The sequence below is a fragment of the Anopheles coustani genome, chromosome 3, assembly GCF_943734705.1.
Source record: "Anopheles coustani chromosome 3, idAnoCousDA_361_x.2, whole genome shotgun sequence".
Taxonomy (NCBI): domain Eukaryota; kingdom Metazoa; phylum Arthropoda; class Insecta; order Diptera; family Culicidae; genus Anopheles; species Anopheles coustani.
In genome coordinates, this window is record NC_071288.1 from 24,618,932 (window position 1) to 24,646,827 (window position 27,896).

At 45.4% G+C, this 27,896-nt stretch overlaps 1 protein-coding gene across 1 annotated transcript in view; it reads left to right on the plus strand.

The window, feature by feature from the left end:
• The first annotated feature begins 14,938 nt into the window (after positions 1-14,938).
• The window catches only part of LOC131258460 (serine-rich adhesin for platelets-like), a 38,488-nt gene continuing 25,530 nt past the window's right edge, over positions 14,939-27,896 (plus strand). The window contains exon 1 of the mRNA XM_058259790.1: positions 14,939-15,429. The gene's annotated coding sequence lies outside the window, so the exon portion shown is untranslated. The remainder of the gene's footprint in view (positions 15,430-27,896) is intronic.

Sequence of the window (27,896 nt, forward strand, 5' to 3'; positions counted from 1 at the left end):
TTGTGATCTCAAGGGGTGCAACTTGTGTTTGCCGTACAGACTACGCTCGTAACGCTACAACTCAAAATAATTGTTATAACAATGTTTTGAAATCATTTTTTTTTATCATTCCAGTCGCTCACACTTTTAAATTTTCTTTCCTGCTTTTTTATTCCTTTAATTGCATTTATTATTTGTTCAAAAACATTCTTTTCAATTTCGCTTTTGATTCGAATGAATTTTTTCTTTCCTACATATTTTTCCATTCTCCTTTCTTCGTCAGAAAGGTTTCCATTTTCGGTAGATTTATGTGTTCAAAATTCCAGTTTTGTAATGATTTACACTTCCAAGCGCTTCCCTGGCTCACGCCCTCCACATTCGGATCATGATTCACCAAAAAGCGACGAGGGGATCACATTTAACGCCGCTAGTCGGTCACCGTCGTGATGCATGGAATCCGCAACTCGGTGTAAATCTGGTGCAAGGCTGGCGCGTCCCGAGTGAGTTGCGATTGTCGACGCGCCCCGCACGTTGAGATGCAACAAGTTTCCTTCTTTGTGCCGAACGGTGGATGAGAGAAAGTGAACCTTAAGTGGGGGAAGAAATACGACGTCTGAATCAAGCGCCAAGTGTCATCGGCTTACGTCCGAGCCGGAGCGGCCCGAAACGGAAATAAATCATTTGCGCCGCGAACATGGTTGAATAGTTTTAATGTCCTCGGCCCTTTTCCAAAGAGTGTATTCTCGGGCACGACTGGTTCAGATGCATCCTTTTCGGAGCGCCAGGGTCATAATTGGATCTTAAGATTCAGTCTTTTATTTTAACGACCACACCGTGTGTCCCATTTTTTCCCACCGTGACAGGAAATGCAACCGAACGCACACGTGTTGGATTACTTGCAGAAGCATCTGCCGGTTAGTTTTTCCACCAGTTCACCCCCAGTGTGTGGCAGATGTCGCTGATCCTTTAGCTCGACCCAGGGAGCGACCAGGGAGGAACGGGGGACGGTCACGTTACTAAACAACTATTAAAAATATCTCGTTCTTTGCGTTCCCGGCCGTTCGCAGGAATGATCGGTTTTGAGAACGTCGCTTTCGTTCTGCGGGAATGTATCGTCCTCCCGAGTTTTCCACCTCGCCGGGTCTGCACGCGTCCAGAATGCAAGTCGTATTTTTCTTCATCGTCTTCTGCTTGTCCTGTGCAATAGCAGCATCAGTAGCCAAACCCGATGCTGCGTGGCCCCTCCGCCCCGGGTGAAATGTTGGATTTTTTGGGCAACAGGGCAGCAATAATTTATGATCATCGGCGGAGGCGGATTATTTCGTGTAACTCGTGTGCGCGTTCTCTTGTGGAACACTGCGGAATCGTGTTCCCGTGCCGTGCGCCAGGTAAGTATTGGTGGGCGCATGAAGCACCATCACCACCACCGCGTGGCAAGGGAGCGGCAAGTTTTCGGTGGTCATTTGTCTGTCCACCGAGAAACGCCGTTTGTCTGGCGTGTTCTGCTGACTCCCCGGGAACGTTGGAACGTTTCGGCGGCGTGGAGGGGGTGGGAGGTTTGAATTTATTGCGATCGTATTTATTTTCCCTCCCCTAATACCGTGCCTGTTACTGGTGATATATTTTTGACAAAATGACGTAAAAATATACTTCCCAGTTAACCGAAATCTCCCTATTTATTCCTCAACAAAAATTAAGATATATTTGAATTCGTTTTAGCTACTAGAAAACGATGTACTTGGAGTTTTGTCTATCAACGTTATCCAACCATCCACTCGATGGAGGCGCCTGGTACCGCAACGTTAAACATTTTCCCCCATCGGGTTGTGCATTCCGACAATGCCGGAAGCAACCTCGCAAGGACTAAAACGATTTGGAAAACAAACGTTCTTACGACACCGAACAGGTTTTAGGTGTTGAATTAGTGGAGGGGTCTGATGGTACCGATGTCTATGTGTGCGTGTGTGTGCGCGCGATAAACATTGGAAAGATTATGCAACTCAAGCAACACCCTCCTCCCTCTCGGAACCATTCCGTTTCCATCGCTTGGCGCGTGGTCGTCCGCTTAAACCAAACAAACTTCCCGCTAACCTTGTTCCTATTGTTCGTTCTTGGAGTTGTCTACATTTTACCGACACCCTCGCCTCGTTTCTCCCGACACCCCGCCAATGGTCTACGAGGCCGCTAAACTCGGGTCCCGGACGCCATCGGACACGGTCGCGTTTCGGTCGAACTGCTACAGATCGAGCACGTCTGCGCTAATCACGCCGCATCACATCACCCGACGCAGCATCTGTCGCGGCGTTGGTTCTGACCGGTTCTCAGTAACGATGCGCTCTGTTTGGGCGGGGGATGGTGCGGTGCGTCTTTGGGGCGATAATATGGGTGAACCGATCGCTGGGAGATAAATTTATACGAGGAGGAAAATCACTCGCTTCTGGTATTATCTAATCGCTTTCTTAACACTTTCGAATGGTACCGATAATACCGTATGCTGATGATGATGACAGTTCTACCATTGTTGTAAGCTAATATTTACACTCTACCGGTTATTTGAAGCTTGAGTCAACGAGTTGAACTTAATTCGTTAAGCGAACTAAAAATGATCGCTTATAGTTCTTTTCGAAATGTTTGATTTTGAATTTGACTTGTGACGAGAAAATGTCCTGGAAACTTTGGCGAGAGTATTTAGTATGCTTTACCAAAAAATAGATTTTGGTCAGAAAGATTAGTAAAAATACCTTGTGATCGGAGGCGGATCATAGGGTTAGCAAAATAAGCAGCTGTTTGGGACCCCGAGGTTTCGAAGGTTTAATCAGATATTTGCATACTTCAATATCGGGTTTATTTTTATTGTTTTAAAGTAAATGAAGGATATAAAATTGTTAGAATGTTGTAATGGAATTATGTTTATTGTGTTTTGATTATGAAAAGAATACCAAACGTCACATGTTTGTTTTAATATTTAAAAAATAGAAAAGATTTAATAAAGAAGACCGAAATTCTCAGACTTGTTTGAGGGTACTGGACATGGATTAGCAAAAGTAATGCTCTGAACATTTATAATTCAAATATATTGTACTAGCTTTTTATTTTTCGAAGATTCCACTGAAAAGTAATATTTCGTTTTGTAAACGAACCGAAAAGTTGTTAAATCAAAAAGTATAATATTAAATTTCTTGTCAATTTTATTGATAGAAAATTCTTTTGGAATGTTCGCAAAGTGGTTTCGCATAAAAAAGAGTTTCAAAATAAGGCTTTTAGCACTAAAAACTACGGATAACATGAAGAATAATTTTAGTTTCATATAAATTAAATCACACATAAGGAATCAGTTATTAAAAATATGTAGTTTAATCTAAATTGAATTTTTATCTAAATCTTTAATCTAAATCTAAATTGAAACACAAAATAGAATGGTGAGTGTAGTGTAATTTTCTGGGTTCTCAACAAATAACTGCTTGTCTCTAGATCATTTAATCCGCCTTTTTTCGTGGTATAATTTGTTTAATTTATAATATTATACAACAATTTCGGAGATCCGGCCTTTGAGGAAAATGGTAAATGATAAGAGCTACTCAATTTTGTAGTCATCTTTTTTAGTTTCCGTAATGATTACTAATTTTCTCGAATTTTTGGGCTGCATTCAAAATTGGAAAGATTGCTCCAATGCAGAACGCTCTCCATGGGGCAAAAAAGCGAGGTACGGTAAAAGAAAAATTCCTCAAAACCCCTGTGATTGCAGTGGAAAACTGTCACCCAACGACATCGGTCGTTGTCTGCGGCGGCGTCCTGCGCGCCGAGGACGTACCGGTTCGAACCGCCGGCCGACGATGCAATCAAGTCTCGAGTCACACTTCGTTAGCGGTGCGGAGTTAATTGCTCAAGAAATGCATCCATCCATCCATCGCGCCCCGCACCCTTTGGCCGACGTCGCCGTCCACGTTGTGTTGAGTTGCAGCCTCGCGAAGCGGACGGAAGGTTTTGGCGATGGCGAATGGCGACGTTGGGTGAAAACATGTACTACCCCCCTGGCCCCGGAAAATGTAGGCCATCATCATCACCATCATCATCCTGGCGGAGGTGATTGTAGCTGGTCCGAACCGTGGGAGAGAGAAGAGGGGAGGGGTTTGTGATTTTCGGGGAGCATCTCTTCTTTCCCTAAAAGCCTTTCTCCAACGCGACCGAGTGAGCCGATGCCCGACGATTGATGGGTTAGTCTTCGGGTTCAGCCTGTCTATCCTCGCAATGGTCTTCTGTCCGTTTTTTTCCTCCCCCTTTCCCTGCCCGAGTTGTCAATCACGGCTCACGGACACGTACTCAGCGTGCGCGCGCGGGGGAAGACATTCCTAAATGTCCCGAAAAATCCACGCCAGTAGGGCATGTTTTATGTTGAAGCCGCCGGTTTTTTTTCCATCGTGTCGTCCGTTTCTATTTCTTATTTTTTGTCCCAAAAAATGAGTTTTGAAGGGTTTGACATTTTCTTTCCGGTTCGCCCCGACCCGGGTGGGGAGGAGTGCGTGGGAGAAGGACGCGTACGGTGCAGGGCTGTCAAAAGGTGTTTCTTGTTATTTTCCTTTTTCAATTCCACCCATTACGTTGCGTTTAGCTTGGCTGAGTCATTTAACCCCTCTTCAGGGTTGTTTGTTGTTGCTCGGAATGATCGAAGGTTCTTCCGCGGGTAGCCGCCTGATAATGACGGTATGCAACCGGGACAGAAGGAAATCTTTTGTGCGATCGGGGACAGCTGAGTGGGTGGGGGGAGGAAAACTTACGAAGCAATCGTAACCGGCAAACTTCTGTGACAGTTTTGTTTCGAAAGTATTTTTAAACTTGTCTCCAACAACCAGGGGAGGACGGAACTCTAGCATTTCTTCCCGAGTGGATCGTCATTAGGGCCAGCCAGTTGGATTTTTTTTTTGTTACCTTCAGTAGTAATGTGTACGGGGTTTATTTTCTTCCCTTTGTTGTGTTTTGTGACTGTGCGTCACCACGCATTCGTGAAGCACTCACGGGAAAAAGGGTTTTGCAAGAGAATGTTATCAAACGGAAGAAAACCGCCTCGCACGAGCACCACCACGATGACCGCCGCCGAACCAACACCATGCTGCAACAAGTGGTGAATAATTTCGCCTTTCTGTAATGCAAACGCCTCCCTCTCCAACCACGATCCCGCCATCACCCTAACAAACCGTTCCATTTTCTTGCTCCCTTTCCGTTCTCCTTCCGCTGGCAATCAAACAGGGTACGCCCCTGCCGGCCGTCGGTTTGGGGACGACAACTCTGTTTGCGCTTGATTCGCTGTTGTTGCAATCAATTCGAGGTATAAACGCACGGTACAGGGCGCGCACCGGTCGCCATTTGCATCGCGTCCCGGGCGAAACAAAGCTTTCCATCGGTGGATGCGTTTGCTTTGTTTGATGGTGTTATTTGCTAACTTATAAAGGAACCATAAAAGCATCAACATTTTTCCTTTGTAACCCATATCGTTGTATTATGATAATAAACGGGATCGGGTAAACTATGATTTGTCTGTCACATGATTGTCCAACTAGAAGCTTAAAGGGACCATTTGTTGTTCACATCAAATCTTTGTTATTAGTTGTGTATATTTCTGTTTACTACATGATGAACATGTTAGTGAAATTTAACATTTGTTATGTCATTACATACCGATTTGATTACTTTTTGTAGGTCATTATCCAGAATGTATTGAAGAAGTTTCCTAACAATAACAAATATTTTCAATATGGTGTTTTGTTAAGCATGGTTTTCTAAGCAAGATTTAACCATACGAAAATATATTCAGAAATCACACCAATCATGAAATTTTGATTGCTGAGATGGTTTTTCTTAATTCGGTCTACGAAAACGTTTTTCTCACTGTGTTCGTTCTTCCATTGTAGTTGTATTTTTACCTTTGGTTGTGTCATTTACTGCAAAACATTTTATGAAACTTGTAATTTGCTGTAGTAATTTGTTTTGTTTATTTTGTCATAAGTCTATTGGTGACATTTTCAATAACAATCAGTTCTTTTTTAAATTTATTTTTTCTTTTATCTCAGATGGGCTCAAAAGTGATTCACCATATCTAAAAATCGTTAAAAGTCATTAGGTGAAATGATGTAGTGAGCAACGATCGCGAATCTAGCTTAAACTGGTATCCGCAACCTCCTTACATCAACCTTATAAGAATCACACTGCAACAAACTCTCTGTACCCGGACGGGCACATGGGTACAACAAAATGGCGCTCACTGTCGGCCACCTTAACCATTTTGCGCAATCGAATTTCGTTTCACCTTGGCAAAGGCGCGCTCTCCGCTGTCGGTTCTGGTTGTCCGTCGTTCCGTTCGGCCGTGCCTGCCCCCAACATCGACGACGCCGACGATAAGAGGGAGCCACCGTTTGATCGCTCGACTGGCACGACGAACGCGCTATCATCGTTGCGTTTGCGAGTCGGCCGAGTCTGTCATAATTAATCCATCCCCTGCAAGCGAGAGTGGAGAGAAAATAAACACCATCACACCGTTCAGATTAGTGACCGAGTTAACGTTTTTGCCTGTATCGTTTTGTTTTTCCTCCCCATGTGTTGTTTATACTTGCTTACATTGAAAAAAAAAAACGCGAGGGAAGGCGGAAAAATATATGACCGGGGGCGCACACAAATTTGCTAGACCGATAATAAAACGTTTAACTCCATCCCCGGGGGAGATACACAGAACGCCGGGCCACAACCGCTCCCCCAACGCCAAGCAGCACAAAATGGCCGCGCACAGATGCATTAGGTAATTTATTGGGCTTAAACTCGAGCGATAAAATGGCACGGGGTGTATCGGCGTCGTTCGCGCCTCGACCGGCCTGGGATGAAAAGCCAGTTTCCATCCGGGGGGGCGGCATTTCCACCCCCTCCCCACCCTGGCCAGGGGACGGGAAGCGGCACAGCGCGTCGTTGACACTCATTTGCCAAAATGGTTGACAACTTACTTTGACCGGGACCACCGAACTCGCCGAAATTGACTTCGACGCACGTACGTCGACGACCTCCGCTTTGTGTGTTCCTGGTGTCCTGGTTGGTGCGTGTGTTCAATGGCCTTTTACACATTCGCTTCAGCCTTCTCTGGCCTTCCGTATCGCTCGAAGCGATTCTCTCCATCTTTCTTGCTTTCGCTCGTGATCTGATCATGACGAGTCCGTTTGCTTGTCGTCTCGTTTCAATTTTCGGCTTCGGCTCGAAGCGTCCCCAATCTGACGGACGGTGCGGGAGGGGAGAAGGGAATGTGAGATGGAAAGGTGGGTGGTCGGGTGTTGCGGAATGCGCGTCTCTGTGCGTTGTGACGCGCTGTTGTGTCATGCGGGGCGATTAAATCGAAAGCGCAGCGTCTTCGCGTTCTCGCTTTTCTCTCGCGTCCACTCGCGGGGTGGAGGGAGGCCAAGGGAAAAGGTGAAAAATGCTAGCTGCTGCTGCTATTGCTGTGTTTTCTCACCACCGGTGGGTAGCGCCGCGTGGTGGATGGGGAAGCGGAACAAAGCACCGAAAAGGTGAACATAGTACACACCATCAAGGAGAAGGAGGCGTCCGAATAGAAGTAACGGCGTCGCGGTGTGTGTCGCGCTATTTTTAAGTATCGAGAACAAATATAAACGCAAACAAAACAAAGCTCGAAAACAAAGAAAACCTCACCGGCCGAGGAACCTTGTCGCATGTTCGTCGTCCACCACCAAAGTCAAGCAAAACGGCCAACCAAACCGACGCACAAACAACGCCTTTTGCCGTGGTCGTCCGCGTTGTCATCGGTGTCTTTTTTGGAGCGTGTTGTTGTGTGCAGCGTCGAGGACAGGGTTGTCCCTTTATGATTTTTGTTTTTCGTTAAACTGTTGAAATTATCGGTTTTTTTCCTTTGGGGGAAGCCAAAGGTGTACTTTATGTGATGCAGTTCGGCTTTGTTTAATCTTAGCGCAATTAAAAACGTCAGGCATATTGATTAACTTGTTTTAAAATATATTTTGTTTATATGCTACGCTGGTCTCTGGTGTATCGTTGATATTCGGGCCAACCATAATCAGTGCTTTTCTTATGATTTGCAATTTAATAAAATTTGCAGCATTTTTTCCATGCTCCGGATTTTGTTTTATTTATTGTTGAACTACAAACAAAAACTACTCTAAATAACCACAGCATTTCGATAAATATCCGATTAATGCGGGTGAGTGAACTGTTGGTTCGTTTGTTTACGCTTTGACAAGATTACACATGTAATTTCAGGGTATGAAAGCCAGAATTCGTTTTGACAGATTAAGCAGCGGAATTATACGAAACGCTAGCGAGCGATTTATATTTTTTTATTTATGAAGAAGTGTTGCTTTTCTTTCATTCAAATACATTACAACATTTGTTACTGCGGCTCAATTCACTCACATCCTTAAATAAAATTGTTTTGTTTTTGCAGGGTTTAGATATTTTTAGCTAAAAATCCTCAACGTAAATCATTTATTTTTCGATTTCTTTCGATTAGTTTTGGTTCTATATATCGTAGCAGTTAACGAAAAATAAATTAATTTTAGAAAGTCCGAACCACTTAAATGTTGTTATCCGTTTTGGTAAGAGATTTTTTACGCAGTTTGGTCATGCTTTTATGAATATCGAAAATTTAATTTTCATTAACGTAATGTGTTTTTTTTTAATGAAAATTAAATAATGTGTCCAATCGGTCGAGTAATTCTTACGAAGTTTTTCGATTATCATAAGTTATTATGAAAACATATCGAAACGGACAAAAAGAAAAAAAATACTTATAATATGTTTAATAACTGGCAATAATTTAACTATGCAAAGCTTCATAGTAATTGGCACCAATCAACATCGTCGTGTTGATAGAGTGGGTTCTAATGAACGGTGGTTTCATTTCTACAACTAACCCCCTTTCGTTATCTTCACCCCATCGCCTTACCACACCCCCTTCCCTGTCCCAACGTCTATTACTTATCATTTTTCTTCGCACGCCTCACTGCCGGAGAAGCGCTTCCCGTTTTCACGTAAATCCCCCTCCCCCTCACCGTAAACTGTCGTCTTCGTCATTCCGGGACGGCACACGATTGCATCGCGGTTCTACCTGCTTTTCCACCGGGTTTCCTACCCCCCACTCCGGCTTCCACCAGACCGTTTTTCGCAGATACACCGTGAATTAATTAAATTCAGTGCGCGACCGAACGTTCAACTTTGGCCACGATTTTGGGCGGAAGGAGGGGAGCCACCGGCGGGTGACATTAATGGTCGCGGGTCGGTCGCCAACGTTGTCGCTACAATGTAAGCCAACACACGCACCCCAGAGTGTGTGCGCAAGCCGCCGGGTCCGGTTCGTAAAGGTCTTCCGAGCGCATAAAGTGCGCGGACCACATAAGGGAGCACTAAGATGGCTCGTGGGGAATACGAATTTTGAATCGCGTTTGGTGGATTTTTCATTGGCAAAATAATACTTTTATTTATTAGGCTTTTCTCCGAACGATCGGATCTAAAGTGAACAACATTTGCTTGCAATGCCTTTTTCATCCTCCTCATCTCCCTTGCCGCTTCACACTTGCCAGCGGCGTATCACCTTTATAGCATTATCAAGAAGTGTGTTGGTGTATGTTTTTTTGTGTACCAAATGAAACGCAGAAATAGAAGACACTCCAACCGGCGGCTTCCTAATGGCAAACCAACCGGTGGCATCAAGATGCGGCTTGCTTAATCTTTATTGTGTTTATTTTGCTTGCCTTTTTTTCCATTGCTCAACCTCCGCCACGCTCTGCAACCTTGAAAATTCTCTCGATTGAGCTTATCGCAACAAATTAACACCGTCAAACGAAAAAGAAAAAGGAAACGGAAACAACCCGCCACGAGGAAAAAGACAGCATTTCCACTTGTGGTCCACTCATGGCGGGCACCTATATCAACTCGGCATGGTTGATTATTTTATTCTACTTGTTCCGTTTTCTCACTGACTTCAGAAGCATAAACAAAAAAAAGAAGATCCCTCATCCAGCCACCCTCCCCAATCGCGCCCTCCCCGGCGGGGGGTGGGAGGCTGTGATTTGTCGCAGGAAATAAATTAGATCAATTTAAACGGACCATAGGCGTCAAATTGACACACACACGCACACCGCCGGTCGCGCTATGTTTAGCGTCTCGCCGCACGCAAGCCGTTGTGTCATTGAATTGGATGCGGGTGTTTTCCCTTGCCTGCAGGGACAAATGATTAGCGAAGCGCGTGCACGTGTGTGTGTGTGTGCACACGTTTAGTTGTCGCGGTCGGTAAAATTCGGATCGTTCGAGAACAATTGTTAAGCGGAATGTGCGCCTCTGCTGGTCACTACTTCGGTACCGGAAATTAGCGTATGCTTTGATTTTTCGTGTGTTTGTGTATGCCGGCGAGAAGTGCGAGGGAGGGGGGAAACAAGAACTAGCCGTAGCAAAACAAGGCGGGCTTGTTTTTTCGGCCAAACTTTCTCCCACCCTCCTTCGGTTTGCTTGATCGTCTCGTTCCATGCCTCCGCCTCGGAAGCGATAGGGAAAAACAGGTGGAAAGAACGGAAAAGATGAAGCGCAGCCAATCGCTGTCGTGACATTGAAATTCCTTACTCCCGCCTCCGTATTGTGGTTGGGGGGGGAAAAAAATTAACTCCACCCAACCCCCTGCCCATTTTCACAACCTTTTTTGTTTTGCTTAGCTCAACCCACTGGCTTTTTCTGCAAAACAAATGGCGTGCGACGAAAGGAGGGTTTTTATGAAGTGGGTTTTTATGGCTGATTAATCCCTTTCGAGAGCGCTTTTCTCCCGCCTAACGATCAGTTTTAGATCAGCGTTTGGTTATCTTTTTTAGGTGATTTATTTTTGTCGCACACCCAAATGAAATATGCAATTCGTTCATCGATTTTTAATGAAGTTTAATCATCGGACTTTTATTCTGTTTCTTTTAGTTGTTTAAGGTGTAGTTGGAAGTTTGTTTTACAAAATTAAATGAAACGTTGCTCAACTGCATCACACGTGTCTGCAATCATCTTCAATATGAGCAATCAAGATTGACAGTTTATTCCGTTCACTCAAAGCTGAGGGTAAACAGAGAAAAGATGATGACGTCTTAAGAAACCCGATCGGCCGATCGATGGAGTGGTAGTTGAACGTACAGCCTAATTAAGTGCTACTTACAGCCACGACGCCGCTCGACGGAGACCAACGCACATGGAACATGAAAGTGACTTTCTTCTCTTTCCGGTCGCGAACCGACGATAGCTGGCTCCGGTGATCCGGTTATGCTATTGCTCTCGGTGTGCACGTTTTATAACGCACACACGTGCACGGCGTACGGAATGGCCATGTTGTTTACGATGCGTGGCGAAGGCTGCGGATGCGGCGATTAATATGCGGGGCCGTTCCCGCTGAACCGCTTAAAAGCTAATTTTCACCTGCAGAAAGGCGCGCGCGCGCGGGTTTGCGTCCGATCGCCGGTCGTCTCTCAAGCGTCTCCGGAGCCTTTTTTGTTGTACGCACACCACCAATCACCTTTCTGCCTTTCTCCGCACTCTGTATAGGATCAGTCGTGCACATTGGGTCAAGTAACATCTGTCATGCTAGGCAAATAGTTTACAACGGAGGTAATCTTCTCTGCTGAGAACTCGTCATGCTTATATTTTGTACTTTTAACTGCGGGTGATTTTTTGTTTTTTAACATTCGATATTTATGCATGCATTCAAGAGTTTCGTTAAGCATATAGCCATATGTTAATGCCTGGCACTGGTCAAACCCGTGTTTCTAAAACTTCGTCCGTTTCGTAGGTATAAAGAAGGAAATTTTAATGGTTTGATAAGACACCTCATATTTTGTTGTACTACGAAACAAATTGTTAGAAGAGAAGATTTAATGACCATCTAAGCTTCGTTGCTATTCTTAAATTAACTGAAACTATAAGCAGATTAACAATCAATTATTTTTACGATGTCGGAGGCTAATCGGTGACTAGCTACTTTAAACACGTACCGGAGTGCTCGCGAGATAGTTCGATGTTAGTTTTATGATCCCATGGCGAGGCGTCGTTGATGAAGTCATTACCATCGTTGGGTCTTAAAAATCAAATGTATCTGCCCTTTGAAGTATTACATTATAAAATCTACACAAAATATACCGAAGATGACTTTGATTTTATTTTTGACAGTTCTGTGGAATGAGTCATTCAATGTTCTTGCACCCTGTATAATTTTTTTTTATGAATAGGTGCACTAATTCCACTACAAAAGGAGAAATAAAAACACTATTATAACAAAAAAAAAATCAAAAAAATTGTAAGTCTTTGAAAAATTAAATGAAAATAATAGTTCAAAATGTATAGAATGAAATGAAAGTAAAAAGATCTGCTTTAGAGTATTGTCCTCATTGTGGCCGACTGTGCGGCGTTGCCAAAAATGATCAATTTTCATCCGTTTGCTGGCGTTCGCTTTTACGCCCCAAGGGGAGGGGCCGCGACCACATGGATTACCGGTTCCGTTTTTGGTAGACTTCCTCCTCCCATTGCTGTGTGCGCGTGTGTATGTGTGTCGGAGCCGTTGCGGTAAATGACGTTGTCGATACGTGGTGCACAAAAACCAAACAGAAAAACAACAATCGATATGGAATAATAAATCCAGAAAGCGCGACGCGCTTGCACGACGAATTCTCCGGCAGGAAGTTGGTCGCGTCTTCCGGCAAACAGGATTTTTGAAGCAAAAGCACCATGAGGAAAGGAAACCTTTACATGATTGTGCTTCGCTAATGTGCTCAACACGGGCGAGAGTATAGCGATGTAATGTGGCTTGGTATGGACTTTCCGTTGCATTACATTACATACCCGTTGAAAACACACATGGCAACCGGCGGGGAGTAGAAGTGTGTCGGGTTGCGTTCTCGGGTTTGGGGCTTTCAGTTCTTCGTTGTTTTTTTGTTAGTGTTTTTCTTTTATTATTCCGCGCACCTTCAACCAATGCGGTACAGACAACTTTTCTTCGCCAGCGTCCATCTCTGTTGTGCTGCCTGCGAGACTTACGGCGTGCTATCGCGCTCCGACACTGATATGCCCCGATCTGTTCGCCGTTTCCACGCGCTTGATTGTTTGTTGTGTTTTCGCTGTTGGCCCGCGGGACGCATCGCACCAACACACGGAAGCCCGCGGATCCGCGATCGACGCCGTCGCATACCGCGCGATCTCGGTGGTGGTGCGATGGTGACGATGTTTGCATACGCATTTCCACACAGCACACGGCCCTGGTACAAGTTTTGAATCTGGCCAGTTCGTAAAGCGCAGATCATCGAAGAAATTCTCGTCGCAAAATCCAGGTCGGAAACATACCCACCTCCATGTCTGTCGGTCCATCTGTCTGTCTCTATGTGTGTGCAGTAGTGAAACAAACGTTGCAGCATATCATGACGTGTGATAACAACCCGCCTGCGAAGCCACGACGATGAGTCGCCGCCGTGTGCCTTTCGGCGGCTGAGTGAGTTACGCGAGCAAAATCGCGACATGTGCCCGAGAGAGTTCTCTTTGGCTTTCCTCGGGATAAGGTTACAGAAAAAAAGCCGTTTGAAAATGCCACACTTCTTCCAGAGCCACGAGAAAAGCAACGCTGATGGCGATATTCGAAATCCACCGCCTACTTGGGGGGGTGTGCGTGTGAATGCGCGCTGCACCGCGAACGAGTTTTCCTTTCGCGATCGAAAGTGAGAGCTTTTCCGACCGGCGGGTGTGTGCAGGACACGGGGCATTGTATTTTTCTCGCAACCGTTCGCGACCGAGGTCGCTGCTGCTGTTGCCAACCCATACAAACTTGGCCTGAGAGCGAGCGATCAGTGTGTGGAGGGGGATGGTGGTGTTGAGGGGGACCCGGAATGCTGTTCACCAATACACGTTCAAAGTAGGGTAAACATGTGGCATTACTCCGTTTGGGCAGTGGAGATATTTTTGTTTTTGTTGTTTTCGATCCGGACAGACGCGATTCGCGTTCGAAACTCCGTCCGTAAAAGGTTGTTTTGCGTTCGTCATGCGACCCACGGCACGACGCATACGTGTGTTGGTAGCTTTGCCCGATCCATACTCCCCACTACCAACACGCGAGCGCGAGCGCGCGCGCGCGCACGCCGCGTATCGGATGCTTCAAACCAGATTTGTTTACACTTGCCCTCTGCGTCGTAAATACTGTACGGCGATGGCGACGCAGTGCAGCAGCAGCAACCAGCCGTAGTTCGCGACGTACCGCTGCGAATGCCGATACACACCAACACCCACACAAGCACACCATTGCATCCCCGCGATCGCGAGAATCTGTGTGTGTTTGTGTGTTTTGTGTTATCCTGCGACCGCGCTGTGCCGGTAACTATAGCAACAGCTGATCGCGATGTGTCACTCATTTAGCATTCCGTCCCGTTTCTTTTTTGGTACGGTCGCCCTTTCGCTTACTCTCGCGCGCTCTAATTCCAACGTTCTCGGGCGTAGAGCAATTTCCGTGTTGTTGCGCATTCCCCCCACACACACACACACACACTAAATGGTTGGTGTTTGCCAGGACGACAGTGCGCTGTGTTAAATAACGACGCTACGCCGTTCGTTCGGGCGTTGTTTTGCGGTCGTACTTTGCAATCTTGAGATTGAAAAGGTTACCTTCACATTGACACCACTACCGACAGATGTCGCGATTCCACGTACGTACCCGAGACATCGCGATAATTTCGAATTCTCCCCGTGCTCACGGGCTGATTTTGTGCATGTTGGACACGCGCCGCGCTTGTATTGTGAGGCCGCGAACCGTGAGTGTCGCTTTCGCGGGCACTCATCTCATGAATCGCGTCTCGGTCGCGTCCGCGTTCTCGAGTGGGTAAACAGAAAATTTTCACATCATTTCAGTTCGGACCGTCGGGCGAGTACGGTCGGTTGATTCCGCTGTCCAGAAGACGTGCGCGTACCACAACTCTTACTCTGTGTGTGCGTGTTTGTGTGTGTGTGTGTGCGCGTTTGTGTGTGTGGTTGTGTGTTTGGGTGTGTGTCAAACGCTACACCTAATTAGTAGTAGCAAATCGCAAAAATTCCTCCGGTGTGTTCCGGCCCGTTGTACTACACTTGTAGTACACGTTTATTTCCCGTTCCGTTGGTGAACTTTTTCGAATCCCCCCAAACCCCCCGCAGCGCACTCGCGTGCTCCCGAACTCGCGGATCTGTGTCGGCGGTGTCTCGGATGTGGTGTGCTCTGTACCAAGTACCAAGAACAACGGCCAGTGTGAAAGAAGGGAAAGTACTTACCAGTACGCACACTCGCGTGTGTGTGATATGTTTCTTGGAAGGAAGAAGGAAAAATAAACGGTAAAACGATAAACGTGGCGACCAACGCAGAGCACCACCGCAGTCTTGCAGACGTCGGAACGGGTTCACGTTTTCCAAAAAAAATAATCGGTGAGTATAACGCGTCATCTCTTTACTGTCCGTTGCTGGTGCATTGTATGTGTGTATGTCAGAGTGTGCATTTTTGCAAAAAAATAAATAAAATAAAACAAGAAATACCTGTGAACCATAGCGTGCGATTTCTGGGGCTGAGAGCATTAATGGGAGCTGTATAAGAGGACTTATAAACTGACTCCAGTTTCGACCTTACCAATCGTCAAACTAGGGAAAGCAACACAGGTGGACAGGCATAGGCGAATCGAAATGTCTTCCTTGCACCATCGAAGTAGTCGATCGCGAGGACGAGTGTTAAAAAACAATTGGACAATAAAATCATAAACTCATTTTTACCACGCCAAACGCACCAACACAATCATGGAGCTCGACGGAAACGTGTCGATGAAGAAAGCCAACGCCGGTGTGAAATATGATGCAAGTTTCCTGCGGAGAATGTGCCGTTGTTGGTGGCCGTTAGTGGTGGTGGTGGTGTTGGAGGTGTATATGCGGCACGAGATAAAGGCACCAAAAGGGTCAGAGGACCCTTTGAGCTGTGACGCGGCCAGGAAGAACGCAATATCGATAAACGGTGGTCAGCAGGAACACAATTCAGTGAGACTGTTTGCAAAGAAGCAGGAAGTAGTGTGCGTGTGTGTGTGTGTGTGTGTGTGTGTTTTTTTCAATTATCATTTTTGGCCTTCTTTCCTGTAAGCCCTGGCGTGTTATCTATCGGTATGCGTGAGGCGCCTGTAGTTCTTGTTGTTTGGAAAATTCCCCCTTCTCTAAATTGTGGGGGCTCTCTTATACCTTAATCTTTGAAAAATAAACAAGCAAGAAATGACGGATGAAAAAACATCCACAAATTAATCGTAACTTCGTGTGAGAAAAAAATAAAAGAGAAAGAGAGAAAGAGAGACATGAATCATCCAAGAGCGGGAGAGAGCCAGCTCTAGGATGTGACGGCGGAAGGATTTGTTTCGCATTTTCTCCCCGCCCTCCCCAACATTCTGGTAGCTCTCCTTGGCAACGGGACAACCACAACTCGACCGTGCTGTGCTGTCTTGATTGTGTGTGACGAATGGATGGCACACCACATCCTTAACCCGAGAGCGGACCGAATGTGTGTTCGATCTCGAAACATCCTAGTTCCAGTTTCGAATCCCGCACACGGCAATGTATGCGTTTGCTTGGCGTGCCATAACACGCGGGGACGCTGGAATTGTTGTACGCCAAACCATCCCCCCTCCCCAACACTGATCGCGCACTAAGTGACGGGGCCAAAACACACATCAACAATTGGATGATGATGGTGTACGTCAGTGTGTCGATTTCGGATCGCATACACATTTTTGTGTCAATGTTTTTTTTTGTTATTTACGGCGTTGTCTCGTTCCACGTTTGCCTACGTGGATTAACGTGATGCGCGTATGATTCGGTTGCTTTTTTTTTATTCTTCCATTAGTTTCGGGATTTCCGCGGCGGTGTGTTCTCCGCGCAGCACTTTTCCCGCAACCCGAGATAGTATCCCGTTGCCACATGCCTCTCCCATCGACCAGCAACAACCGTGCGTCACTGTGTATAGGAAAGGGCGTGTGTTAACCGAGGCGGGTTTGTTTGTGCGATGCGGATGCGAGAATGATATGGTGTTGGTATGACGATGCTTTTCATCCGACCAACAGCAGCAACAACAACAACACGATACGAAAAGCCCCACGAATGTGTGGCCGTGTGTGATGAGGTGTTATTTATTCGCGTACGTTCTACGACTCCAGTTGCAATCTGGACGCGTCGTCGTCGTCGTCGTCGTGCATCTTTTCCGCGAGAAAAATGTCGCTGGAGAAGTACGTCATTTGCGGGTCGAAAAATAAAACATCCAAGAACGCGCGCCCACACAGCATGCCTACGTGGATGTAAAGGACAACTATTGTACAAGCAGATTTTCTGTTCGAACCATTCCCCAGCCATGATGGATGTAATTGTTGGAAAAAAGTTTTACACACGCCTAATACAGTGACGTTTGCTGCACACGGAACCTGGTGCGTCTTCCGTCCCGTGGCCAACCAACACAGCGCAATACCCCCATCAGTGCGAATTCTTGTGCAAAGGTGTGATGCCTTTTTTCCTACCGTTTTTGATTCCTTTTCCGTTCCGGGGCGCGCTGTAAATAACTTCTGCCCTCCGTGCCCGCTGGTTCGGTTGTGTGCTGTACCTGTGCGAGCGTGCGAGCGTGTGTTTGTGCGTTTGTATGTCCTCCCGGTCGCGTAGTTTGTGGGCCTTATACCGCCTTGAGAATGCAGATGGATGCGCGACAGTGAACATGTAGTAGCAATGGCAACGACCACGTTTCGGATTTTCGTTCCACGACACGCGACTTGACTGAAGGCAAAACCGCAGTTTTCGCAGTCCTCTTCTACCTTTTGACAGTTCTATTCCGATGTAAGTGCAGCCGGACTCCTTCGGGCTCCAACTGTGCAGGATCCGGGACACGTGACGGTTAGTTTCGTGTCCTTCTATATTTCGGTGTATGAAAGTGTTTCAGAAGTCCTTATTCCTTATTCGTGATTTGCTTTGAAGTTTGTAACAAATATCTTATGATAACTCCGCCATTCTCAAACCTGTGTTAGGGGTAAGAGGTGGGACTCATCATCATCTTATTTGGAAGCTGCTTTAGATGTACCGGAAGTCGTCACTTACTAGTACCAATTTTACACGGTTTCGCTTTTTTATGATTCACTCGTTGTTACGTCGTGGAGTCCTTTGTTTTTCTAGATTGTTAAAATTATTTTTGCCAAAACCTTTTCTGGGGGTCATTTTCATTCAAAAATAAAGTATTTAATTTTCACCTTCTCCTTCTAAGTCGGCGAAAATTGAAGTTTTTCATTTTAATATTGTTTTTTTTTTACAACATCCCAAACAATCTGCTGTCACTTCTGACAAGTTCTGGCAGTTCAGCAACTGCCATGGTACGTCACAAAGTTCTGGAAGTAGCAATGACGACTGCTTTGTTTTGCATATCTTCCACTCGATGTCGTCGTGGCAATAGGCTTTCAGCATACACGAAAATTGATATTGTAATCGGACGAGTTGTGGGTAGCGAAAATCGCGATCTACTTTTTAAACACACACACACACACATACGCGCGTTCGGGCGTTTATGAAACCTGCTTGCGAAGCACGCTTTCCCCACTTTTCGTGCTCGTTTGATTTGCATTAGATTGTTCCAGACAACAGGGGTTTTCTGCCTACCTACTACCGGCCACCAGCGGACTTCGACACCTGTCCCTCAGAGGTGAGGCTCATGGATGGATTTTCCGTTGGTAGCTGTCAGCCCCTCGACACTTGCCTGCGTCATGTGTTGGTCGGATACAGATTAGGACCCTTTTTTCTCCCATCTTTTGATGGCTTCCCAAACCCACCCGGGGGGAGGATGCCCAATGTGTGCGGCAATGATGTTGTCTGACGTAAGCGAACATTTATCTCTTGCTCTCGCTTCGAATGTTTCGCTCTTCAGGCTCTTGGAACAACCATGGGGGTGTTTGTTGTCTACCGTACCGAACAGACTCTCCTGCGAAACTATGGTTTTTATTTTCTCCGGTCGCGACGCAAAAATTGACATAACACAAACGACGCCGCCGCGTCGGAGGTAAACAAATTGTGTGTGGCCAATTTCCTTCCGACAGATGTGTATATGACTGTGTGTGTGTGTGTGCCTTGGTCGCAAAATGGTTGCATTTGTTTGATTTAGGCTGATTTACAGCAATGGATCCAGCGAGACGACTGCGGATCGCAAGCCTGTTTCGCCAACCAGCAACACCCCCAGAGCACCTCCGCATTCTGGGAGCTTCTGGGGGTGTTGATGACGTTGTCAAAATGTTAGCAAACAACAACAACCCGACGGAAGGAAATAAGCCATACGAATTCGAAAGCCTCAATGCTGAAGAAACGTCAGGGGCGAGCCGAGTGTGGATCGATTTTTTGTGGCTGCCGAAGAAAAATGCCTTTAACGAAGTTTGCCGTTGACATTTGGGAGTATGACACTTCGGAGTACGTTTTGATCGTGGGTCAAAGAACAACTACTCCCTCTGAATGGACCACGGACATATTTGAATTCAGACCTTCGCCCGTACACTTTCGCTACGGTCAATGTTCTACCAACAACAATCAAGGGCACGCGATGGAGAGAAGAGAAAACTCTCTTCTGTGCTGGGTAGGAAAATATATGCTACAATTAAACATTGAGAATACCTGGCGAGGTGAGAAAAATAGAAACATTCATTTCCAACGCTCAATGCAGTCAAAAGCTTCCAAATCGAATGTTTGGTTGTCATAGCAAAGGGCTTCAAGAAAAAGTCGCCTGCTCAGGATGATACGGGAGACATGCAGAAGAGATTTAAAAGCACCTCCCATGGCGCACACGAACCCAAGGGCATACGCCAAACAAATGATAACGCCGTCCTTATGCGTCATATGTGTCAGACACTGGAAAGGATAAGATAAATTGCACATTGAACAATGAATGATGTAAATTCAGTCGTACTTTTCCTCAGGCTTAGTCAGAATCAATACAGATGGGAATGGAAATGAAGAGAAGTCAAAATCTAAGGAAGACCTCTTAGCCTGCTCAAATGATGTGGTTTAAATCAAACAATTCAAAAAAACAAGTTTGGAAATATTTTCTTGGTTTTATTTAATTTACTTATTCATTTGTTTGTTTAATTAATTTGTGTTCCCACTACCATTTGTTTTCCATTTCCTTTTCCTAAATGTTATTTTGATATTAGCTTGCAAAAATACATTTCATAAGCATTATCGTAAAGAAAAAAAACATGTTGAGGTAATGTTCCTTCGGGGTACGATTTCTTAAAGCGTCAATCAAACATAAACGGCATGAAATTTCATTGCAAATTTATCTACATTCGAATGGTTGTTGAAACACACGTAATTTATACCCCCTCGTTATACCGTGTGTGTATGTGTGCCACCACAATTTCTAGGCGAAGCTGGCGCGTCCGTACGGCACAAATAATCTTAACGGAATGCGATACAGATTAGCAGCAGCGATTTTCGGGCCGAGAACCAGGATGGTGGGACCGCCCCAATGTTGGTGGCAAACCGGGGTGTTGGTGTGGGGGATGGGTAAACGGGTGAGTAAGTTTCTGGGGGGAGAGATAAAAATACAACCCGCTTTCCGTTGACGGGGTGTCACATGGGCGCACCCAGGGGGGGTAAAGAGGGTAGGCCGCGGACATATGTAATAGCAGCGCAGCGCAAGAGCCCCAGAGTTGGCGTTAAACCGTAGGGAAAAAGGACAACTTCGTCCAGAAGCGGAGCGGGGGTAAACCAAATTTTTCGTCGAATAAACGCACGATGAACGCGCGATAATCAATTTGTTTCAATCGTTTCGCTGAAATATGTTGTAATATCCAAACATGGGTTTTCTCCCCGAGACGGTTTTAACTTACTTTTCGCCACCTTTCATGGCATCTGGTTTTTGGATTTTCATAATTTTTGTCAAAAAAATCCCATTTCTGCGAGGGTGTATCGTTAGAGAAAAAAATACATCCTGTTTAACAACGACATGCATCATTAAATGTAAATGGGCCAAGAAAGTACAAGCGAAAATTATGGTAAAACTCAGCGGGCAAGCAAGAAACGCTGGTGGTTCGTCGTTCATTAGTGTATCCTGATGTGTTTCTTTTCTTTTCTTCGTTCTTCACTAATCCAAGCATACGAAACAATGGGAAAACTAATGGTGGTGGGTGAGCTTCTCTCCTCTCTACGCCTGCTTCGCTTGTTTTCTTATCCCCTAAGCTTGTAGTGTGGAAGCACCACTTCACCAAGTGCTTGTACTTGCTGAATGTTAAAAGCATCTTCGGGGTTTTTTTTCTCTCTTTGGTTTTTCACGACACACGTGTACTGGGCACACCATCAGGAACCTTCTAACCTTTTCTTCGCTCGAGCAACATCCAAGTTGGGCTCCTCTTCTTCAATTAGCGCACGGTGTGTGTGTGGTGGTATCACATATTCGTAATTTCAACACATATTCTTTGTAGGCTTCTTCCGGGGAGGGGTAGGTGTGTGGTGTTGCGCTATCTCCCACCCCCAGCACTCCCTGCCCCAGCGAGGGTTTTTATCAACCCCTTCAGTGTCCGCGAGGTTTGTCACGCGCGTGTCGAACCAATAACTCGCAAACTGGGACCACAAGAGACGCACACACACATCACTTGCCTCCGCGATACTTGTTGTTTGGCATCGGCCGAACACACCCATCAAGTGTCGTGTCCGGTAGCGAAAACCGGGACGCGCATCTTTCGCACCCCCCTCCCGATGTGTTACTACTAGAGTGACCTAGATTGGGCCGTCGCGAGCCGTCACGAGATATACACGGGAGAGTAGTGTAGTCGCACAACCGTTTTGGGCAGCCCCCCTCCCCCCCCCGGTCATCTCGATTTCGTTCGTGGCCGGTGTGATGGCCATGGGCTGGCTCGAGATAAGTGCAAAAAGAATGTACGATCGAGTGGAAGAGACATTCCCGATAGACAGAGTCGAACCTAGGAGTTGGACCATACATGCTGTACACTTGGTCAACGCGTGTGACAGTTCTTGTCCGTTGACAGATGATGACGGCGACGCTGATGCACGACGCGGATGCATCCAAAAGTCACCCAAAAGCCATTCCCGGCGGGCAAACTCACAAACTGGGTGGAGGGTGACAACCTTCTTCGCCGGTGTGTTGCATTATGTAAATGTTTTCGACCCACTAAGGTGTGTGCGTGTGTGTGTGCTCGTCCACCACTCGGGCAAAGTTTGGTACGGGTTTACTCGTTGCCAACCGTTCGGTTTCGGATTATTTCTACGTTATCCGGCAGCGAACGAGGTAAGGTTGACTGAGCTGTAGACACAAACCTTCGGGCGACAAACAAACAGAAAAGGTCAGTTTTGGTGTACTAACGTATGAGAATAACGATATTTTTCGATACATTTATAGAAGGCCTTCTTAAGATGTTTAAATAAAAGAAAAAAGAAATGGATGAACAGCATGAACAAGCATATAAAAACAACCAGCGGTTTTACGTAGTTAAATTTAATAATTCGAAAACAATGATAAGAAATAGTAATGAATACAAAATATGTTTGATTATTTTTCAGTTTTTAAGAATGTATTGAGAGCATGAAGTGTATGTAAATTGATTTAAGAAACTGAATAATTACTTGTGTTCCAATTGAACACAAACAGAGGCCAATTGAGTTGAGTTGAGTAAGTTGAAGGTGTTAAAAACATGCAATTTCAATATTTATAAAATTTCAATTTAGCTTAAACCACACATTTTTAATATAAGAACAAGCTTAAATTAAACCTCAATTTTCCTGGAAAAGTCCAGCCATATTCCATTGACAAGTTTTCATTGCAAAAATCCTGTTTTTCATACGCAACCTCAAGTTAATCAATAACTTTCCAATAAAAAAACTCTATGATTCGCCTCTGGTTACTGGTTGTTCTAATTTTAATTTTCCTTTACGGAAACCACTTTTCAAAAACAATTAAAGCGAATGTGATTGATTTTGTCGTAAGATTGGATGAAGCAAAATTTTGATTGTAGGTTTCCCTCAATTTTCTCTCGATTGATACCGTACTGAAATACTCCAATGGTCGGAGGCGTAATTACACCTCCTCGCATTGCATTGTCCCTACATTGGCTTCTACCGGGCTCTACAGTACCCGAGTTAGCCAAGTCAATCAGGCCAGCTCCGAGAGTCCGTCAGTCCGTCAGTCTGTCAGGTCCGGCTAGCTCAACATTTGTGTATTTGTGGGGCATCTTTCAATCAAAACATCACATTCACCACCTCACAAAAGTGAGGCGAGAATTTGTGTACTTTGACAAACTGTCTAATCGATCGGAAACCGTGTTTCGTTGGCGCTCTCTGCGTTCGATGACGTACTTCCTCCTGCACGAGGCTGTTTACGCTGTGTGGTTTACGGTTACGGAAAGCGCTGTCCCAGCGAAACGAAACGGTTTCTTGTATTTGGGCATAGATTTGTCAACGTTTGACGCGTACAAGCGGGCGGGATCAGCGGCCCCTTTTTTACTGCTGCTTCTTCTGCGTGGTTCCAAATTCCCGAACGCCAGCGTTGGAGTTTGAATGCTAATAAACGCACCGTCATTGTCGATCTCTCAACAACACAGCAGAGCGAAGGGAGAGGGACCACCTCAGCGCACACTATCCTGGGATGCCGCCAGAGCGAAGTGTCCGTAGTGGATGTAAATGTTTCCGATCGGTGGTTGCCTTTTTTATGTAAGTTCCGCGTGTTTTTTTTTCGGCTGCCTAAAACGCATTCAACGTCGGACGGTGCGTTACGAGATTCGGGAGAGAATGGTGATGTAATTCCACACGCTCTGGTTCGTTCTGTTCCTGCCGAGCATCTAAAAGTTGATCGAAAATCAATGAGGTTCGAAGCTCAAAGCGTCCGTAGTGTGCCATGGCATGGATCATGTTGGGGGTATTTTAATCATCTTGATTGTGCGTGTGTGAGAAACAAGCAAACATTGGTTGCGTACCCACGGCAAAAACCGTTTCATTTTTGTGGTTGTTGGTGTTGCATAATTTCCGGTGGAACTTTTGAAGCATTGTAAACTGCCACTGTGTTCTGAGGAGGATTTTTCGTATATCTCATTTCAATTCATTTCGTCTTCCTACTCAAACCGGACTGGAATCTGTAAAGCGACCAAACATGTGCTCTCGGCCACCTTATCGAGTGATATCGCGCCATGGATGTGTGTGGCGATTTTTGCTTCGGTTTCGGAAGCGACGATCACGTTATCAACTCCTCGTGCGGAGTTCACTACCACTCCGCGGGAACTGAAAAAAAACCGTCGAACCACGCTGAGGTCCATGACGGTGATGAGACGGGCCCAATCGAAAAAACGTGTCGGCAAAAGCAATAACAAACGACACGCGCGCAAAACATTTGCCATCTTGAAGACACCACCATCGGGCTCCTCCCCGACGGCTTTTGGTTTTATTGATGCGCTTATTCAGGTGAAGATCTCTGCAGCGCGTCGCTACACCGAGGGGGGCCACATCATTGTAATTATCAAACCTCTGGAGTGCCAAGCTGCTGAGAAGTGCTGCATTTATTTAACAGCGAGATAAGCACTTTCAATGTGTGTGTTTGTATGTTTGGTCGTACAGATTAGTTGATGTTTTGTAATTTAAATGAAGGAACGGATCGGCGTATATAAGGTAATGTGGGGCAAAATGATCCTCTAAAGCGGAAAACATTAATTTCTCGGCAACTACTTTTTTAAAAAATTATTTTCGACGCGTCGTTTTAAATTGTAGTACACATGTCAAGAAATTTAGTAAAATTTACTTTCAACTTCAAATAATAATGTGTTTTGTCGCAATAAATGTTACATTTTTGAATATTGAATATCTGAAACTAATATGATGTTTCGCGTAATTTCTAAAACTAATAAGGGTTTCTAAAACTAATAATATACCCTCGTGTGAGGATGTTTTGATTATTATTTCCACAATGAAATATCGAGACACTTTATTTTTATTTTAACACTTGTTTGCGGGAAAATCTTACATGATTTTATGCGTTTGGTAATTTTCTTTATCTTGGTTTCGTAAAATCGTATGAAGAACCATGAGATTGTCACATAGGATGCATTAGGCATGGCGATGAAAATATTCTATTACTTCATTTTGTTCTACCCTTCTTAACTTGTCGGTTCATTTTACCCCACCGGGGCATCCGGCCACACTTTCTCTTACTTTGGCGTTCGTCGTGTTTCAGTTGCTGGCGTTTGTTTTTATTCGAATTTGAACGAAGGGCAATTAGAGAAGCGCGGACATTGGGAGGCCATCGAAAGCCTCGTTCGAGCTTTTTTCCCGAAGTGATGGTCGCATTGGAAATGGCAAGTTTCCCTCGGTGGTGTGGTGGTTGTGTGCTGGTAGGTCCGTCCGTCCCCTCCGGTACTGCGGCGCGTATCGATGGCGTCGCTTGTGTTTATTCTTCGTCCCGCCCCACCACCCGTCCGCCATTGGCTCCCTTTTTGGCTCGTCGGTGCTCTAATGGAGACGCGACGGAACGCGTCGACGCCAAACACGTTGTGACACGTGGGGATATGGTATACACAGTGTTGGATGCTTGCCTTCCCGCGCGTGTGTGTGTGCGCGTTCGTGTAAACAAATGGCACCAATGATGCGCGCTAGCAAACGTGGAGCCGTGTACTAGCGTGAGTAAAAGCACACTTCGCTACTACTAAACGCTACTACCCACACCAGAGTTCATTTCCACCACGAGGAAAAGCTCGTCGCCGTCAGCAGCGGTGCCAGTACGTAACCCTCCCCCCAATGGTGGGGCTTCTCGACACACGACCACCATCATTGTGCGGCGCGAATAAACACATCAAACGAGGCGTTCGCTTTCTTGTATCCGAAAAGTGTCGGGGTTTTGTTTTTCTCGACCGTCGGAGAGCTTTTTGAAGGACGGCTTTTTTAGTATGTTTGTTGTGTTGTTAAGAGCACAAGTACACAGATTTATACACAAAGCCACATAAGGGACATAAACCGTGCCATAAGGGACAGGGCTCGCAGGCATTGGACGTTTTGCGTTTGTTTGGTCAAGAGTCCTTGTAAAATGGGTGCTTTTCTTTGTTTCTTCTCTGGTAGACTTACGAAAATTACAGGGAGAGAGAGAGAGAGAGTGAGAAAGAGAGAGAAAATTGCTGAAGGGTAGTAGATTGGCTGGGAAAATTAAATATTACAGCATTAGTATGGTTTCCTTACTTCCAACAGTGGCTATGAGATGGGATGTATAACAAGAGCTGTTCCATCCTGGAGGAATTATCAGAAATGGCCAACACTCTTTTGAAGCAAACATTTCCAGTGCCACAGATCTTTTAAAACTTGTTATACAGCAAATGCGGTTCTAAGAAGATTAGTATCTCTTCCCCGAACGATGGGACGACGTTGATGGTCAACCGGCGACGAGAGCAGTATGGTGCACATCGACGCGTCCCAATTGGTTCGCTTTGGTGTGAGGCCAGTGCTTAAAGAAAATGGCCTCCACCACTACGACGACAAGCAACGCGACGCCGTGTCGGGTAGTGTGCTTCGGATGCCGGTTGTGCGAAGCTTCTACCACCGTACATACACACTATAAATAGACGCCAACAGGCGTTACACATCCCCCCACCTCCCCACCACCTTCCTCCCCTTCCTAAGGGGAAGTAGACTTGAGGTAGCTTCAAAGGAAGGACATCGTCGTTTTCCACGGGGACAATGGCTTACACTATCGACTAACAAAACCTAACGGCGTTTGTTTCGTTCACCACTACCGTCCACTATTGACAACACTCGGTATTAGTGCTGGACGGGGAAAAGTGTCCACGGCTGCTTTGTCAGCGACAATGGTCGTTTCTGGTCGTGTGTTTTTCCCGCTCCCCCTGAGACCGCTTAGTTTCCAGAGCGTGTGTGGTGCCTTCGCTTTATTGGTTTATATTTTCACCAGTTTAGTGTGACCTTCATCGAGGATAAATAATACCGTGTGGAAAGTCGGCGCTGTTCGCTGTCACGTTTGTATCGATAAAGATCCGCACTAATAGGTTGTGGTTCATCGACGATCCTTTTTGTTTTAAACCGAGACAAATAAAATTTCTAAAGTAGCTTAAGTCGAGTGGTATATCATCCAAGTGTATTCGCTACCAAAGACAAGATTCTCGATTGTCTTATCAATTTTACAAATGTTACCTTTTGTAAGGCAAACAAAAAATGGATGTTAGAAAAGGAATACTGTACAAGAATCGTCGTTGCACAATTTTCTTTGATTTTGGAAATAATCACAGCATTGAAGTTGCTGAGCTAGTTGAATGGAATGTTACCATTAATGAGTAAGAAGTGCTGTTCATTTGTTTGTCATTAAAAGCTTTAGCAAGGCTTCGATTTCTAATCAATGTGTGTAATTTTACCACACTGTTATCTATCCAGCAATGCTAAACCGCTGAAAAATCATACTATTGTTCCCAGAATCGAAGGAGGCTAGGAGGCTACGAGGCTAATTTATACAATTTCCTTGGGGATTATTTCCCTAACCCTAATGAAGTTTATAAACAATGGTTAAGTTGGTTGTATTTGAGTACGTATGTTGTTGTTGATTCTTTTTTAAGACAGTGTCGACGGGGGACGGAGATGTCCGCCATCGCTCGACTGAACTTTTCTGACATGGTAACAAGCGCCCGTTTTCAACTAGCAATTGGAAAACAATAGACACGCGAGAAGGGAAGGAAAAAGTGACACCTTAGCAAAATGCGTGCCTTATGTACCATGTTGTATTCACCCTGATTCCTAACCCACTTCTGTGCCAGTAGCTTTATAGGAAAGCACACGTTCAGGAGTGTTACTCATAGTACTAATAATCGGGGAGTTTGACATGTGTAGTATGTACTATTGGAAGTGTACTGAAGCGTGAA